Source organism: Ambystoma mexicanum, chromosome 5p, assembly GCF_040938575.1.
Source record: "Ambystoma mexicanum isolate Mex_15411 chromosome 5p, UKY_AmexF1_1, whole genome shotgun sequence".
Taxonomy (NCBI): domain Eukaryota; kingdom Metazoa; phylum Chordata; class Amphibia; order Caudata; family Ambystomatidae; genus Ambystoma; species Ambystoma mexicanum.
The window spans coordinates 552,311,733-552,330,327 of NC_090930.1; positions in this window are offsets into that span (position 1 = coordinate 552,311,733).

Genomic DNA, 18,595 nt, shown 5'->3' on the forward strand with positions numbered 1-18,595 from the left:
GTCTCCCAGGGCATGTACAGTCACCATTGGCTTTACTAGACCTAAATTTACTAACAGAACTAGTACAAACCATCCTATTGTGGACGTACTGGTAGGGGTAATTCGATTACCCCTGGGTCTGTTGGTTGAGGGGGCACTGTTCCGTCCCCCTCGTCGAGTTTTGGCTGGTGGCAGTGGATACTACTTTTTATATTCGGCCGCGAATATATTCCTATGGGATTCTTCCCATTGTTGGAGGCTAATACTTTTTCACATTAGTCTCCAACATACCGCCGGGTTATTTGTCTTAAATAAATCCACCGGTTGGTATTTTCTTCCAGAACTCGGTTTTTAAAATGGCGTATGTGGTTGTCTCTGTAACTCCGAACCAAAGGTTGAGTGAGCCCTTTGTTCCACTTTTGGCAGGCTTCTGCACAGAAGCCCTCCAGAGTGGTGCCATTCTGTCTGGGTACCACAGGGGGTGTGGGAGGGGGTTTAGGCACCCTGGACTGAGTTGCCTTGCCAAATCAGGTCGCACTCTTGTGTGATTGGCCCGAGTGGTGAGCCGTCCCGCTCACCACTTAGCATGTTTGATTGACAGCTAGGCTGAATGAATGGGGGTTTTCTGCATAAAAGCAGGGCTTTTGGGCCTGGAACTTCAGAAGTCGCCACAGGACCTAAGAATCCAACGAGGGTAAAGCTGAGCCGACCTGCAACGACGACACCTCCGGTGGAGCCCTGCTGAACCGACTCACCACTTCCCAACGACAGAGGAGATCTCCCTGCTGGAGAGTCTTCTTCCCCTGACTGGTGGGAACAACCAGTCCCTTGCTTTTTCTTCGCTTCCAGGACGTCTAGTGGTGGAATTGCCCGTGCTGAGCACCCCGGCAACCGGATAGCCACTAACCACTGTACCACAACCAAAAGGTGGTGCCTTGTGACGGAGCACTCCGCGGCTTGTCTCTTCCCTGGTGGTGCAACGATCTTCAACTTTTCCTCGATGACGGGATCCTCTCATCTTCTGGCAAAGCCCCGACTTGCATCCACCACCAGGAGCAACTGCCCCCACCGGGGGAGCTGTCTCTTCACTTGCAAGGTACTGTGTCCGCCTGGCTTCACTTGAAACGGTTAGCGTGAGGTGTCTTAAATCCTTACCTTTCCACTGGGTCGCCTCCAGACCTTCTTAACTTTTTGTTCTAAAACTGGTCCAACCTTTCTGTGACATTTTGCTGCAAAGACTTGAAGTGCATTTCCACTGTGATACTTTTGGGACATACAGCCTTGCCTCTCTCCGAGTGGGCCTGGCCTCCGAACTTTGTGATTTACAGTAGACCCTGCCTTCCTCGCCTTGCATTTGTTTCGTAAAAGTGTTGGTACTGAGTTGGTTTCATACCCTGCCTTTTTTTCTCCCTTTCTAACGAATACTAGAGTGCCATCTAGGTTAAAGCATTCACCTCTGTATGCAAATAAGTGGTGCCGTTGAACCTAGACTTGTCAAAATATTGTTATGGGATTGATGTATACTTATAGTAACTGTGATTGAAGTTGTTTGCCATATTAGTGCCAGTGTGTTTTCCAGAGATGTGTTTTTAAATAAATAATTATATATCTTTACACCCAAGCTCTGATCAGTGTCTGCTTGTTCTACTGTGTAAATTGCCCTATCTTGTATACTCCAAATACAGCCTAACTCGTCTTGAGAGAAGTCTGACTGCTCAGCCACAGCTACCAGGTAAATCTGGGTGGTACAGACTGCTACCAATTGGGTTTACTGCTAACTCCTGTAGACTTAAACTTTTTGCAGTTGTCCCAGAGGGAACTGCACAGGTTTCTGCCTAACAGACACCACCGGTGGAGCCCTGCTGAACCGCCTCACCGCTTCCCGACGACAGACAAGATCTTCACCCTGGAGAGTCTTCTTCCTTTGAACTGGTGGGGTTAACCAGTTCGCCCTCTTTTCGCCTTCCTGGATCGTCTCGTGGTTGAATCGCCCTGCCAAGCACCCCGGCGGCCGGATAGCCACACTTCACCACTACCACAAATAAAAGGGTAGTACCTTTTAACCGAGAAACTCCGTGGCTGGTTTCTTCCCTGGCAGTACAACGACCTCCAGCTTTCCTCCACGTCGAGACCTTCTCTTCCCCTGGACGAAGCACCAACTTGCAACTGCTGCAAGGAACAACCCGCTGGAGCTTTCTTACTATTTCAGGTACTGTGTCCCGCCTGGGCTCCCTTGCAACAGACTGTTCAAGGTGTCCCGTAAATCCTTGACTCTCTATCCTGGGGTGACCTGGGACCTGTTAACTAACTTTTCTGAACTGATCCAACTCCTTTTGAACTATCTGCAAAGACTTTTAAAGTGTACTTCAACTGTGTGATCTTGGGCACATTCTGCCTTGCTCTCTCCAAGAGTGGGCCTGGCCTATGAACTTTCTTGCTCTACAATAGATTCTGCCTTTCTGCCTTTCTGGACTTGCTGTGGTTCTTTTAAAAGTGTTGGTATTGTGTGCTTTCCTAATTCTGCTTTTTTCCCTCCCTTTTTAAATAATTATTGGAGTGCCATCTTGGTTAAGCGCTCACCTCTGTATTGATAATAAGTGGTGTTCTTTTCCTAAGAGTTGTCGAATAATTAATCAGGGAGGTGTATATATTTCTAGTGACTGTGTTTGAACTTGATTGACATATTAGTGCCAGTGTATTTTTACAAGTGTGTTTTTAAATAAATAATTATATACTTTTATACCCAAGCTCTGGTCAGTGTTTGCTTGTGCTACTGTATTTTTGTACCTAATGTGTATACTCTATATACTGCCTAACTCTTCTTGAGAGAAGTCTGACTGCTCAGCCACAGCTACCAGGTAAATCTGGGTGGTACAGACCGCTACCAATTGGGTTTACTGCCAACACCTGTAGTCTTAAACTTTTTGCAGTGGTCCCTAAGGGAACTGCACAGGTTTCTGCCTAACAGCTGGGGGCAGGAATTGTGACAACACCAGTATTCTGATATGCCTGGGAAATTGTCTGCCTGCTTCTGGGCGTTATTCCGCAATGACAGACAATCTTTGGCATTTGGCCGACCGGCACCAATGGAGGGGTTGCTGGCGTGTACTATATACTGTAAGCACGGCATTGGTAGTATAGTGTTTAATGATATTTGGCACAGACAAACTAGACATGCTTCCGAACCTCAGTGGCCAATCAATGTTAGTTTTGAAATTCCTTCCATAGAATCTATATTATTAAAGAAAAAGGCTAGACCTACAGCATTTGATGTATTACAGATTGGAAGAAAGAAGATTTGCAGCAACTTAAAAGTAGGGAAAAACATGCACGCCATCATATGACGAACGCCGAAAAAGCGTTGTTTTATGATAAAAATAAACAGTCTGAGTCAGTTAGGAATATGGATAGGGCTTTTTCACTTGGTATCCAGAAAATGTATCCTTCTAAAGACTTTCATGTATCTGATGAGCTGATTCACAAACTTCTAAATGAACGAAGGCCTGGTGCCACTGCACCACCTCCGTATGTTCCTATTCCTGTTGTTTTGCCTCTTCCTGCTGTTATTCCTCCTCCCGTAGTTCCTCCTGTTCTTCCTATCGCTCCTCTTGTTGTTCCTCTTCCCCCGGTTGTTGTTCCTCCTCTTGTTGTTGCTCCTACACCGGCTCCTCCACCTTTGCCTACTGTTACGGGTTTTGTGGGTTCACCTACTGCACCAATGATAGCACCCCTGTTACCGAATGTACAAGATTTGCCTACTCTTCCTCTTCCAAGTGGTTCTGTACCGCTTGTAGTTAATCGGGGAGCGGGATTGAGGGTTGTAACTCGTAATACTGTGTCTCCAGAGAGAAAGCATGAATTGACTGCATGGGCTAGACACTGCATGGAGAAGGGTGAACAACCTGATGTTTTTGCCACACTCTCCAACTTAGACAATTTTCCTGAGAAAAACATTTTTATTGAAGGATTGGGAGTTCATTTACGAATAACGTGGAAAAGATTAGATGATATAGATCTCCCACAAGGATTGAGGGATCTGAATGTTTTAGCATATTCAAGAGATACTGCGGAGATGGTACATGAGCACGTCAAGAGTGTTTTTGAGTATTGAAGGGAGTTGGAAAGGTTACGGAATGAAAATATTGATGGTGATAGTTTGGACGCTATGTTTGTACAGAAACGGTTCCTTCCCTGTCGTAAACCGATAAATGAGGAAACAAGAATTTGCACAAAAAATGCGATAAGGTGGATTTCAGATATGTCGATATCTCCCGTATAAGTATATGACACGTATAGTCAGTATATGCCAGAAATGCATAGGAAAGTGATACAGGTTATGGTAGAATACCTGCAGGATGAATGTATGAAAAGAAAGATTTGTTGTCCCACAGAATTATTGAATATCTATAAAAGAGCTTTTTCGTTTGACACTTCTTCAGCTGCTTTAGCGCTCGATTTAGCTCTGTTGCTCAGTAAGCATTCAGAGTTGCCTACTTCTCAGTTGCCTATGAGAGGGGTTCCTCCGACATTTGTCCCAAAAGTTGAGATTCCAGCTAATATCGCAGCAGGTACACCTGCCCAGGATATTCCTGCACATTATGTGTCGCAGTTTGTTCATGTCCCGTTCTCGAGATAGGAAGTGAACACCATTTAACAATCCATTCCCGACATTAGGAAGAATCCAACAGGGTTCTATAAAGAGATAGAGTCTATCTTGCAGTCATCAGTATTTACCTTGAGCGATATTGATTTGTTATTTCCCGTGATCCTACCTGTTGATTTGTGGAAACAGATTGGGACTGTAGATGATGTACCAGGGTTAGGGGATACATGGGATATTATTGTTAGACTAGATAAAGAGAGGCCAGCTGGCGAGAGACCACCACAGGTAATACTGACTTTGCTTGATAGAATAGTTACAAAGTTAAAAGCTATAATTCCTGAAAGAAGGATTATTTGGGACAAACTTACTGCTTGTGTCCAAGGGAAATCTGAGGGTGCTACCGAATTCTTTAATCGGTTCGAACAAGTGTTTTCAGATTTCAGTGGACAAGATTTGAGCACAGAGTTTGGAAAACGACTATTTGTGGACAAATTTGTGCATGGATCGCTGCCTGGCATCCAGTCGCAGATTATGTCTTCAGAGAGCGCTTGGCAAGCTAAGTCTCAGTCAGAAGTATTGCATATGGCTCAGTACTATGAGAATCATGTCAATAACGAAAAAGAAAGAATTGAAAAAAGGAAGGGAGACTTGAAAACAAACGTTCTATTACAGCAAATTGTTAGAGGCCCTAGAGGGGGTAATTCGCCCTGTGCGAGTGGGGTACGTGTATTCCTGGGGTGCATGGGAGGTTTCACACGTGATTGGCCCTGTGCGAGTGGGGTACGTGTATTCCAGGGGGTGCGTGGGAAGTTTCACACGTGATTAGCCCTGTGCGAGTGGGGTACGTGTATTGCTGTGGTGCGCGGGAAGTTTCACACGCGATAGGCCCTGTGCGAGTGGGGTGCGTGTATTCCTGGGGTGTGCAGGAAGTTTCACACGCGTTCAGAGCGGGGTACGTGTAATTCGGGGGTGTGCGGGAAGTTCCACACGCGATTGGCCCTATGCGAGTGGGGTACCTGTATTCCTGGGGTGCGCAGGAAGTTTCACACGCGATATGCCTGTGCGAGTGGGGTATGTGTATTCCTGGGGCGCGCGGGAAGTTTCACACGCGATAGGCCCTGTGCGAGTGAGGTACGTGTATTGCTGGGGTGCGCGGGACATTTCACACAAGATAGGCCCTGTGCGAGTGGGGTGCGTGTATTTCTGGGTGCGCGGGAAGTTTCACACACGTTCAGAGCGGGGTACGTGTAATTCGGGGGTGCGCGGGAAGTTCCACACACGATTGGCCCTGTGCGAGTGGGGTACGTGTATTCCTGGGGTGGGCGGGAGGTTTCACATGCGATTGTAGCGGGGTACGTATAAATCGGGGGTGCGCAGGAAGTTCCACACGCGATAGGCCCTGTGCGAGTGGGGTACGTGTATTCCTGGGGTGCACGGGAAGTTTCACACGCAATAGGCCCTGTGCGAGTGGGGTACGTGTATTCCTGGGGTGCGCGGGAAGTTTCACACGCGATAGGCCCTGTGCGAGTGGGGTGCGTGTATTCCTGGGGTACGCGGGAAGTATCACACGTGATCGAAGCGGGGTATGTGTAAATCGGGGGTGCGCAGGAAGTTTCACACCCGATTGGCCCTGTGCGAGTGGGGACGTGTATTCCTGCGGTGTGCAGGAGGTTTCACACGCGAATGGCCCTGTGCGTGTAGGGTACATGTAATTCGGGGGTGCGCGGGAAGTTTCACACGCGATTGGCCCTGTTCGATTGGGGTGCGTGTATTCCTGGGGTGCGCGGGAAGTTTCACACACGATCGAAGCGGGGTACGTGTAATTCGGGGGTGCGTGGGAAGTTTCATACGCGATTGGCCCTGTGCGAGTGGGGTACGTGTATTACCGGGGTTAGCGGGAGGTTTCACACGCAATTGGCCCTGTGCGAGTGGGGTACGTGTAATTCGGGGATGCGCGGGAAGTTTCACATGCGATTGGCCCTGTGCGAGTGGGGTACGTGTAATTTGGGGGTGCGCAGGAAGTTTCACACGCGGTTGGCCCTGTTCGAGTGGGGTGCGTGTAATTCGGGGGTGCGCTGGAAGTTTCACATGCGATTTTGCTGTCAGAGCGGGGTACGTGAATTTCGGGGGTGCACGGGGAGTCCTACCCGTGAATTGGCAGTGTGAGTCCTCCCAGGTGTTCCCTCTACACCCTCCACGGCCCCTGCAGGCAGCCCACACCACAGGGGACTACCCTGCACTCCTGGTCATGTCCCGCAGACAGCCCATCCACCATGGGCATGACCCCCAGCCAAGCCACATGTCACCTTGCACTACTGATCACCAACTCATGTCCCCCAGCACCCCCACCCCCCAGCAGTCAGGGTCACCTGCCAACAGGCCCCCACTCATGTCCCACACATGTCCCCCAGCACCCCCAGCCCCCAGCAGCCAGGGTCACCTGCCAGCAGGCCCCCACTCATGTCCCACTCATGACCCCCTGCACCCCCATGCCCCAGCAGTCAGGGGTACCTGCCAGCAGGTCCCCACTCATGTTCCCCAGCACCCCCACCCCCCCAGCAGTCAGAGTCACCTGCCAGCAGGCCCCCACTCATGTCCCCCAGCACCCCCATCCCCCAGCAGTCAGGGGCACCTGCCAGCAGGCCCCCACTCATGTCCCACTCATGTCCCCCTCCCCCCACGTCATGACAATCCTCAATAATGGGCCTAATGGCCAGCCACATCACACCCCATGCCACCTCAGCCCAAAGACCCAACCAAGTATTGCATCCACCCACATAGAAATGCCCATTACATGATACAACCCGAATGGCAAGTATGTAAATGAAAACATGTCCGTCACACACACACAATGGGTGCAAGTGAATGTGAAAACCCACATCATGACATGCATGAAATCAATGAGAGAATACCACACACCGAAGTATGAAACAAAAAAGTATTGAATCCAAAATGAATGTAATGAAAAGAAAACACACAATAATGTGAAGAAAAAATAAAACGCAGCATGTCCAGAAAATAATCAAAAATATGAAATCAGAATCCAAAGAAATCCAAATGAAAATATGTCCAAAGTCACAGTCCAACAAAGCAAATCCAAGGGAAAAAAATAAGTGAAATCCATTGCTCCATGGTGAAATGAAAAGAAAAAAAAGAAAATCCACTGTTCAACTATATACAAATCACCAATCCAGGGTCCATGAGCCCAACAAATGAAATGATACCTACAAAAAAGACTACCTAATAAAGAACTATATACAAAAATGTGGTGCATTGTCCAATCGCCCCAAATAAACAAAAACAGAAACACTAACACTATCTAACTATTTACAATGGCAGCGGGCTAGTCCGACGGCTCACTTATTGATGTCCCGGGCCAGGGCATCATCAAACTCCCGCTCAATGTCCTCGAGGCGGTCCTCTTCCATGGCCCCGAGGGTTCGCAGGGACGACGACATGTTCACCTCCAACTCCCTGCGAATTGCCTCGAGGCACTCGGCCCGCCTCAGGGCCCTCCGCATGGAGTTCTCCGCCCTGACCATTGTGAGCCGTGCCTCTTCCGCCCGCTGCCGCTCTGCATCTATGGCGTGGCCCAACCGCTGCCACACGGAAGACACTTGAAATCCGGGGTCCTCCTGCCCTATGGCCGATGCCTGCCCCGCCGATGTTGAAGGCCCCGAGTCATCATTGCTCCCACCATGTTGCTGCTGCTGTGCCTGTGCCTGTGCCTGTGCCTGCGCCCTGGCTCTTACTGCCTGCACGTCTTCCTCTGGCTGGGGTGCAGTTGTCGTGGTGGCCACCCCTGCTGGACGTCCGACTCCCGACTGTGGCAGGGATGTGTCCTCCACCAGCCTGGCCGCTGGGTCAGGGGCAGCTCCACAGGGTACCCAGGTGATACATAGGTGGGAAGATGGCATGGAGGACGACTGGCGCGTAGGGGGTTCAGGTGAGGAGGGGGTCGCAAGAAGGTCCAGCACACGGAGGAATCCAGCACCGGTGACCCGTCCCAGTAGGTCAACGTGGTCAAAGAGGCATGCAAGACGACGTGCAGTCTCTCCACGAAAAGACTGCAGGTCACCTTGCATGCCCCATTGGCGCAACGCTATCCCACTCAGGATAGCCACGTCTGCAGGGAGAGGAAGGCCAGTTGTTGTGCGCTCATCCCCTCCCTGAAAACGGGTCTGGACATAGGCATCCCTGCTGGTGCCAGATGATGCAGTGACAGGATCAGGGACAGGATTACACACAGGCACCTCCGTGGCGGCCTGTGCTGCCTCCTGTCCCTGCCCCTGCACTGCACCACTAGCACCAGTGGAATCCCCACCTCCAGACCCCGTGTGTGTCCCTTCCGTGGCCTCCTCCTCCACCAAACCCCCCACCAACCTGGATGACTCCGTGCCATCTTCCTCCGTTGGACCCTGTGGGGTCTCAGCTGCCCCTTCTGCTGCCAAGGAGTCCACCTCCAACCTCTGCCTCTTGGACCTACCCTCGGCAGCTGCGGCCTGGGACGAGGCACCAGACTCCTCACTCCCTGACGAGATGACAATCTGGGAGGGGAGCCGGGCCTTGCGTCTCCGGCTGGTGGTGCGATCCCTGCCACTGTGCTCCACAGCAACCTCTCCGTCCTCTTCATCAGTTGACGCTGCAGACAGGAAGAGATAAAACACAGACATCAGGGCACTGTACAATGGACTGATACACACATGACAGTTGCACATGAGTGGCAGTGTCAAACTTCAGACATGGCATCACACTCCACGACACACATGTCATTTCAACTCACACACATGAGCATTTCCACAGCAATATTGCACCAGGCAGCAACATCCATACACATACAACAGCATAAACAGCCGAAGGTGAGCCTGACATCACATGAAACACAGGGAGTACACTAGACATGAACACACGCCACCACACTTACATGCATGTCTACATCTCCTCCAACTGTCGCAGTGATGCGATCGCCATACATGTCACATCTGGCATTCAGCCTTCTACATATCAGTGTCACGTGCATCCATGTTGCATCACAGTTGCACACTTGTCAAATACACACACATGCACATGTACACAGTGCCGATACATGCAGCAGGAACCACCATCCATGTGTGACACCACAACCATGCCAACGTACATACACAGAAATTCAAACATGTGTGCTACCACACCTGCATTTGCACAGCATGCTTACCAACACATACACCATCGATGTGTCTCACACCTAAGAGGACTCATATGTGGCAGCCTCACGCCCGTGTTCATACACATCCCTACATGGCCCTACGAAAACACATGTGCAACCTGCACACTACTGGCACACCATCACCCGCACAGCGTCCAATCAGTATGCATGTACACTTACCGTTCGACTCCAGACGGGTCTGCCTCTCAGGGCCCTGGACGTGGACGTGGAGCGCTGGGCATATGTGTTCCAGGGCCCTCATCTGGTAGTCGAACAGGTGGCCCCGGCGCCCCTTGGCATCCGCTGCCTTAAAGAGGCGCCGGGCCTTGTTGCGGGTCCTGGACCTGAAGTCCTCCCAGCGCTTCTTGACATGGTGTAAGTCGTGACTGCCACCACCTCCGCGTTGATGGCAGTCACGATGTCCATCCAGATCCTGGTGCGTCCTTCATTGTCGGCGCGCAAACTTCCAAAGAGGGCAACATACTGCCCCATGACTTCCTCCACCAGGACACCAACTTCCCTGGCACTGAAGCTGGTGGCCTTCTGCCTCTCTGGCTGGGGGTTGCCAGTGGTGCCAGATAGTGGTGTGCCCGACATGGCAACCCCAGAGGCAGGAGTGGGTAGGCAACTGGGTCCTGGGGCTGGGCTGTGGAGCAATGGTCTCCCAGTCGGGAGTCTTCGGTTCCAGCAGCGGTGGTCACAGCAACTGCACCCCTGGCTGACGTGCAGGCAGCAAATAGCAGGGCACGTGGGCAGCAGCAGCAGATGGCAGGTGGGAGCATGCTCGGGGCTGTGGGGGGCAGTAATTCGGCCTTCTGGACAGGAGCGTGGTCTTCCGTGTGTTGTTGCGTGGCCAGCTTGATACGGAGTGATTTGGCACATGAAAATCTTGCATGTCAGTGTGTAATTCGAGGAAAGGCCCTTCGCGCGTAAGCGCATCAGCACACGTACGCGGTTTCATTGGACCAAAGGCCCTTAGCGCATAAGCGCTTCTGTGACATGACTCGCGCGGGCGTTTCCCTCGTGACGTGGCAGCACGTGTGGAAAAACTGCACGTCCGTGTGTGGATGCATGTAATCCGAGGAAAGGGCCTACACGCGTAAGTGACGTGACACGCGCGGGCATTTCCATCAACACAGGTGCATGTTCATCATACACATCCAAAAACTGCACGTCCGAGTGTCAGCTCGTGTAATTGGAGGAAAGGGCCTTAGCGCGTACACGCATAAGTGACGCTGTACGTGTGGGCCGCTTTAAAAGGTACGAGTAGGACCCATTCCCTTGTACGTGCTTTTCGTGGAGAGCGAGTGGGTGAATTCTGTACTTCTTGTCAGTTCACATGCGATTACTTCACACTGTTTCAAGTTCATACTCCCTGTTACCTCTAACAGCGTTCTTTATTCTTTTTGGGCCTGTTTCCTCAAACAGCGTTCACTTCTTCTTTTGTCCTGTCTCCTCAGACAGCGTACAATTCTTCTTTTGGCGGGGGTGTTGCCAACGCGCACACACGCATCTTTTTCACGTTCTTCTTCCAGGCAGATGGTGAGTCGCGCACGTATTTACCAACTGTGCTTGCCCCGTGTGTTGCGTACCCCTTCAGAGGTCATTGTAGGCTGCGTGTATTACGCGTACGCTTATTTTTGTGTTTCTGGGTGTCACAGCATAGTGCGGGTTCATTTTTAAATGCATGTGGTCTACGAGGGGTTGTGTGCACGTTATTTTTTGATTTTGGGCTGCCTGTGCGTTGCGTGACCCGTCATCTTGCCCCAGGGGTCACAGACAGCCTTGTTAGAGCACTAGGGTAGTAATTCCATCTAGTACCCTACCCTTTTCACCCCCAATTGCCCAGGACAATAGTTTACTGCTACTCCCATACGCACAACAGCAGTGCCATGGTTGGGTGGCGACCAAGCGGTAAGGGAGGCAAAGGTGGGCGACCTTCAAAAGGTGGGCGTGGTGGGCGCGGTAGGGGACGTGGCTGGGATTTGCAGGGTGCCCCTAGACCCCCATGTGTGGAGGACCAATCAGGGACACCCATGCCCCCCCCATGGTTGAGGGAAATGTGGCTGACACCATCCCAGCTCAGCCCTTGTTGGACCAGCCATTGTGGCACCTGACCTGGCACAGGATGACTCCCAGGCTGACTTTCAGGGCAGCAAGTCTAGGCCACGTGTGGCGGTGCAAGGTGGTGTCACCAAGCCACGTGGATCTGGGGCAGCTATGTCATCTGCTGACCCAAGTAGGCAGGGTGGGGAGGCTGCAGGGGCAGTTGCAGCTCCATCCACCCCAGCTCTGAGTCTCCCAGCCAGGACAGTGTCGGTCCAGGTCCATCAAACTGACGTTCCCCCTGCCAACATCACACTTCTGCCAATGCCTTTACCAAGGCCTATGGTCATTGTGCATTCGCACACTCCTACTACCCAGTCCACCGATGCTTCTGCCCCTACTGACCAGAGCGGCGTAAGCCACTCAGGCTCCGCTCCACCTTTGAAAAAGAGGAAGAAGGGTTCTCTGGCACAACAGGCTGAGACCCCAGACATGGCTACTCACTCCGGCACGTCAAGGAAGCCTAGTTTTAATGACCCAGAACTTGATGCACTTGTGACCTATGTATCGGCACATAGCCACAAAATGTTGGTGACTGCAGGGTGCAAGACCACACCTGGTCAACGTAGGGCACACTGGCAGACCATCGCGGACCGCAAAAGTGCCCTTGGATTTGTGAGGCGCACAGCTGATGATTGCTACAAGCAGTGGAATGACCTGGAACGCAGAGCAAAGAACAAGCTGGCCTCAAATCATGCCGCTACTCTGGTGACTGGCAGTGGGTCTCCACAAGAGGACAACAAACTCACTGAACATGAGTCTGTTGCTGGGACCTTTGTCACAGGTGTGGGAGAACTACCTGATTACGAGGCATTGTCCGGTGAGTGCCCATGCGTGTGTGTGTAATCCATGTGTATGTTGTTTGGGTGACGGGTTCTGATTGAATGCCAGGTGAGGGTGTGTACTCCTGAGTGTTATGGGTCACCCATTTGCTTCCTCCCATACATCCACATGCCTTGGATTTGGGTATGACTGTATCCCTTCTGCCCACAGTTGCCAATTACGCCCAGATTAGTGCACCTTACCTTGAACTGTCATCTTGCAACTACATTGGTCAGATTTTGTAAGTGTTCATTCAGGCTGATTGTTTCCACTCTCCCATTTTTAGTACACATTATTCTGCCCTATTGCAACATATGTGATATGCTTCGGTCATTGTTTACACCCCACCAGGCCACTACTTTTACCTGTTAATGTTAATGATTACACCATTCAGGCCGATGGAGTATTGGGCTGCAGACATTTTTTATTACGGCCTGTTTGCATGTGGAGATGACAGGTGTTTCCTGTAATGTTAAAGTGACCAACCATTGATCAGCCCACAATGACTGTGTTATTGGACACTGGATGTGTTTCAGTGTGTGGCACATGCATATTTTGCAACACTATTCAGCATCAATCTTCGCATCATGTCGATGTGACATGGATGTGTGACAGTACTCATTCACTGACATATTGCTGTAGTTTTATAATTTACCTTGGCTATGCTACATGACACCTGTGTGGTGGCATGTGTCATGTATGTGTATTGGACATGCCACTCACAGCCTGATGTGTGATGCCAGTGCTACCCAACATGCTGCAAATGTGTTGCATATCCATCTTGCTCTCCCCAGTGTCTGCCTTTTTGACTCCACTTCCAACTCTTTGACAGTGCATGCATGGCAGGGTTATAGTCATGTGGGACATCTGTAATTCATGTACTGGATCTCTGGCTTGTCACGGCCTATGTGTGTGCTATGGTGCTCATGCCTGTTTCCATTTGTTGTCTTTCATGTTTTTGCAGGTGATGACGCACTTGGTGCTGTTGAGGTTGAGGAGATGGTGCAGACCCAGGAGGAATATCAGGCACGACCGGGCACCAGTGGGGGACGTGGTGTGGTGGTGGGTGAAAACCCAATGTTACTGCAGACAATACTGTCCAGGGGTGCCTCTGGGTGCACCTCCCCAGACCACTATTCAGGTGCTGAGTCGGATGATGAGACTTATGTGCAGTCGCAGGTAAGTGTTTCTGGCAGGGATTCTGTTCTGTCCAACCCACCTGGACCAGGGGTAGAACCCTCTATGGGGATGTCAGTGTTGGTAGGTCCGACTTTGGCGGTTACGGATGCACGGTCACACTCCACAGCATCTGATCCTGTTCCTGGGCCAGCAGATCAGAGGGGGAATGCAGTCCTGCAGCCTCAGGCAGTGCCAGCACAGCAAGGTGCAGATCGCCTTGCCCCAAACAGGTGTGGTGCCCGTCGACGCGGTGGCTGTGCGCCACCAGGCAATACTGTATGGGAAAACTCCATGTACAGTATGGCAACCCAACAGGCAGCATCAGTAGAAATGATGGCTCAGGCAATGGAGAGGGTGGCCACTTCCATTATCCCCCCTGAAAGGCAGATGGAGCAACAACAGCAGGCAACAGACTCCATTTGCCAATCACACAGGGAAGACATGTTGGCATCCAACAGGGACCGACGGGCGTCACTGGAGACTCTGCGCGAATCCATATCAATAGAGTCCCAGGGCCACAGGGAAGCACTGAGGGTAGAACTCCATAACCTCAGGCAGAGTCTGCTTGAACTTGAGGCTTCCCAAAATGTTAGGGCAGAACAGCAGCTGGAGCAGCTCACACGTTTGCTCTCAGCTGAGCTGCATACAACACGTGAGGAGATCCGGGCATCACGCGAAGCCATGCGTGCAGAAATGCAGGCAACCCGTGATGTGCTGCATGGGGATCTCCGCACTTTAATCCTCCAGAATCAGATCTTCCAGACCCACATGCTTGCTGCCATGGAGGACCATACCAGGGCTTTGCATGGGCTGCCTCCCATAGTGCCACCGCCTCCTGATGCAACAGCAGAGGATGAGCAGAGTGACAGCAGTTCTCCCACAATGGCCTAGCCGTGCAGGCCATGAGCCCAAGGAGGTATATTTTTTTCGCAACATCCACGTAGGTGGGTGTTGGTGTGCACCCTGTCCTCGAACCTCCTGGGTGGCCTCCCCCACCCTACCTGGCCCCCACATGGCCATTTTTGATTTTTGATTATTTATTATTACAGTGTGTTGCCTTGTGTGGCTCCCGTGGGCATCCACTGTATTCCGGCTGGGCACATGCAGGCTTGTCCTGAGTTTGGGTTAGATGCTTGGGTTTGTGAGACACACACCCCTCCTGCTTCCCGTTCCCATGGGCTTGCAAAGGGTGTGACCAAGTGACAGAGAATTACACAGTGACGTTGGGCTCCCATGAGCTGTGTGGGCAGTCTGTAGTCAATACTGTGTAGACATCCCTCGTGTGCATCCATGTCTTCCTCCTAATCTGCAGGTTCCTTCCTCATGTCTTCACAAGGCCGTCTACTTTGCGGATGCAGTTCATGTTGTATGCAGTACACTGAGACATTTGCGTGGCAGCAACACTCTACAGTTGTAAGGGGTCGATGTGCTGGCGTATTCAGGTTGTAAGACTACCACTACTTGAACCTAGTACTGTAATGTTTTTGCATTTTTCCATGGTGTGTTGCAGCATTGTGTTGGTGGTATTTGGTAATGTGTGCTGTTAGTTATACATTACTGGGAGCGTATTGTGTGTGGGCAGTTTCCATTAGGGACAGGGTACTTTGTGAGACTTGTGTCAGGTCTTGTGCATGACATGCCATGGTGTGTTTGGTGGTGGAGCTGGGGAGGGGTTGGGTGACATGGTGCTGTATGTTGTATTTAGCAAGGGGATAATGAATTTCGCAGCATAGATGTATGTCTTTTGATGACACAGCATTGGTGGTGGTGGGTAGGTAGGGATGCACACAATGTAACACTTCCAGGTGACCAATCTCAGGATGGTATGGTTGTGACAGTTGAGTGTCCCTTATGTCATCATCATTGATTGTCTGCTGGTATGTGCCAGGGCTGTGTGCACCCCACAGGGGTGTGATTTTAGGTGAAGTAATTAGCCACCAGCTGCGTACGGGCTGCCTCACCACATGCCCTTTCCCCTCCCATGCGCAGCGGCGTGCATGTGGTTGGGGATGTGGGGGCACCACCATGTCCACCGGCAGGCCCCGGCGTGTTGCAACATTGTGCAGGAGACATGCTGCTACTATGATCCTGCACACTACTGGGGGAGCATATAACAGCTGCCCACCAGAGCGGTCAAGGGAGCAAAAGCGTGACTTGAGCACTCCGAATGTGCGCTCCACTATGCCCCGGGTTTCAATATGGGCTGTGTTGTATCTTACCTCGGGTGGCGTGGTGGGGTTCCGAATTGGCGTCATCATGTGGGTGCTCGGAGGGTAGGCACTGTCCCCTGGGGAGGTGGTGATGGGTATCATTAGTGGGGTTGTGACACTACTCAGTATCTGACGTGCATGCATGTGCAGTGGCATTTATACTCACCAAGCAGCCATGTATCGCCATGCCGCCAAGCTTCTAGGTCCCGGTTTAGTATTGACATTCTGTAAATGGAACTGTCATGGGTGGACCCTGGATAGTTGGCATATACTATGATTCCCTTGGCATCACATACTACCTGCACGTTGATGGAATGCCGTGCTTGCGGTTTCTATAGATGTGCTCAGATGCCCTGGGGGGACGTAGAGCCACATGGGTACAGTCAATGGCACCTAGCACTTTGGGGAATTGTGCCACCCCATAGAAATCCTGGACGGCAACCTGCCTTTCTGTAGGTGTTCTGGGCAGGTATATGTGCCTGCGGACTGATGGGCGTGCAGTCATGATGGCCAACACCTGGTGTAGGCAGCGTGACTGCATGGCCTGTGACACTCCCCCACTATAGCACTTGTCCGCTGAAATGATCCAGTGGCCAAGAAGTGCAGTACATTGAGGACCTTCTCCAGGGGGCTGAGTGCTTGGGAGCTCAGGGTGGGTGATGTGAGGTCATCCTCCCACTCACTCACCAGGTCGAGTATTATGTGAGGTAGAAACCTGTACTGCCCATACACCTGGTCATCAGGCATCCCAAAAAGGCTGGTTCTGGGTGTAAAAATTCTGGGCCTGACTATCCTCCTCCTCCTCCTGCGGTATCCCACGACCACTGCTGCTAGGAATGGTATATTCATCTTGGCGTCTGAGCTTGTTTGTTGTTTGTGCGCACTTTCATGCTGCGCGGGTCCACGTACGCCTGCTTCCTGCTGGCGTACGTGTTTCCGGATTAGTGTGTCTTTTTTGTTGCACGCATTAGCCCCGTTCGATTCCATGAATACATGTTGTAGACGCGCGTGTGGGCGCTCCGCGCATTTGCCTCCTGTACTTCCCCGTGACGCCCACATTTTCACACGTTGTTCCCCATTCGCGTGTTACACCCCCTGTTCCGCCTACTTTTGTTGTGTGCGCTGCGCTATGTGCGCATTCGCTGTGCGCTTAGCGCACGCTGTTTGGAGATGTGTGCGCCAGCGTGCGCCACGCAGAATTTTAGCGCACATCCTGGGATTTACACGCACACGGACTTCCATGAATCGCTGTGCGTGGGTTTCACTGTGATTTTCGCACTTGCACTGCGATTCGCACGCTTGCGCCGAAAATTTCAGCGCACATTAATTCCATGAATCGGCCTGCAAATGCGGTAATTCATTGTTCTTCTGATGGAGTGGGTTTGACAATTTCACCACAGCAACTTTCTGTCTCTCCTTTTTTGACCAGACCTTTGCCGCCAGAATTTAGTGATGTTCCGGAGTGTTTGTGGGCAATTGATGATAATGATGTTGGTGTTTTACAAATTGAACCTGTCAAGATTATTTTGAAACATGGAGTAAAGTTGCCACGTATTCCCCAGTATAAGATTTCGGTCGATGGTCGATGGTGAGCAAGCTTTGAAATGCATAGTCTCCGATTTTGTGCATCATGGGGTAATCGAGGAAATTTCAGGTAGGGGGGATGCTCGTTTACTTTCACCCGTGCACCGCAAGGTTACACGAAGAGTCCCAGCATCTACAGCAGGGCTTTGAAAGAGCAGCTCGACACACTTGAGTTGCCTACCACTTGTACACTGCTTCAATATGTAGACGATCTACTTTTAGCTGTTGACTCAGAGAGCACCTGTAAGGAGGAAACCGTGTTGTTGCTTATTCACCAAGCACAACATGGACACAAAGCTTCACTAAAAAAGTGTTGGTATTGTCAACAGGAGGTCGCCTGTTTAGGCTATCTCCTGTCAAAGGAGGGAAGAAGGTTGACGCCTGAGCGGATAAAAATAATTTCTAGCATGTCTGTTCCAAATACACACAAGGAAGTCAGAGCCTTGATAGGAATGGCTTCTTACTGTAGGCAGTGGATCCCCAATTTCTCGTTACCAATTAAACCAATGTTGGCTTTGACGAAGAAGGGCATTTCTTTGCCATTGCTGTGGAACTTGGAACACCAGCAAGCGTTTTACTTGCTCAAGACTGCATTGTGTTCGGCACCAGTTTTGGGCACACCAAATTAAGAAAAGGCCTTCGTATTGTATGTGCATGAACGTGATGGATGTGCTTTGGTGCATTAACGCAGGAACATGGAGGGAAGAATAGGCTGTGCGGCTACTTTTCTTCCGCCCTTGATCCTGTTGCATGCGCTTTGCCAAGATGTTTGAGAGCTGTCGCTGCTGCTGCTGCGTCCGTGAAAAAGAGTGAGGGAATGGTCCTAGGCCATGCTTTAACCCTGATGGTACCTCACTCTGTAGTTGTTCTATTAAACAGAACACAAACGCAACATCTCACCTCTGCACGATTAACAAGATACGAATT